This window comes from Etheostoma spectabile, chromosome 12 (genome assembly GCF_008692095.1).
Source record: "Etheostoma spectabile isolate EspeVRDwgs_2016 chromosome 12, UIUC_Espe_1.0, whole genome shotgun sequence".
Classification (NCBI taxonomy): Eukaryota; Metazoa; Chordata; class Actinopteri; order Perciformes; family Percidae; genus Etheostoma; species Etheostoma spectabile.
In genome coordinates this window covers 2,266,710-2,267,510 of record NC_045744.1, presented here as the reverse complement: position 1 = coordinate 2,267,510, position 801 = coordinate 2,266,710, and positions in this window count along the sequence as shown.

The following is an 801-nucleotide window of genomic DNA, read 5'->3' as shown; positions in this document are numbered from 1 at the left end:
TGAAAATGCATCGAAGACTATACTGCTCTACAATATATTTCTTTAAAACAAATGTCAACAAATGTTAAATGTATTTTAACATAGTCAAATGTTACCCAATATTTAGACAGTACAACAAACAGGAACAGACAGGCACAAGCTAACAAAATTCAAAAGCAGCTCATTGTATAGCTTTCTTTGCAAGGTTAGATAATAAGGTAGAAGTAAATGACACTCAATTCAAATGTACTTCAATCTCACATTTACCTAATCCAAGTTTAGCCAGTTCCTCAAGTTCTTTTGTGGGGGGCAGAACACCATTATCTGGCCCAGGAAGGAGGAAAAGTTTTGCTTGCCAAATAGGGTTTTCCCTGCGACCACCAGACCCTCCTGTAAACACAAATACATAACTTTATTAGCGCATTGCTAAAATGTTTCCTTACATGGGGGGGCTCTCAAAAATATTGGCAACATGCAACGTTTGCCATGCATTTCTGATAATACATTTTTACTTCTAGTGAATACAACCCATTAATATAGTTTTTAAATGTACTTTGTATTAACACTTTATTTTGTTAACCGGAAGTAGCCGCATGTGTATCGTTCGCTACTGGATCTGGGCATAGAAAGTTAAAGAAATATTGCCCGTTTGAATCACAGACCGTTAATAATAATAATAATAATAATAATAATAATAATAATTATAATAATACAGTATATGGTTTTAATGCATTTACGTGCCAGTATAATAGCGCACTATAAACTTAGTGTCGGCTGGCTTGACCACAGTAAGACAACGTGTTAGCTAGGTTCCGTGCTAAC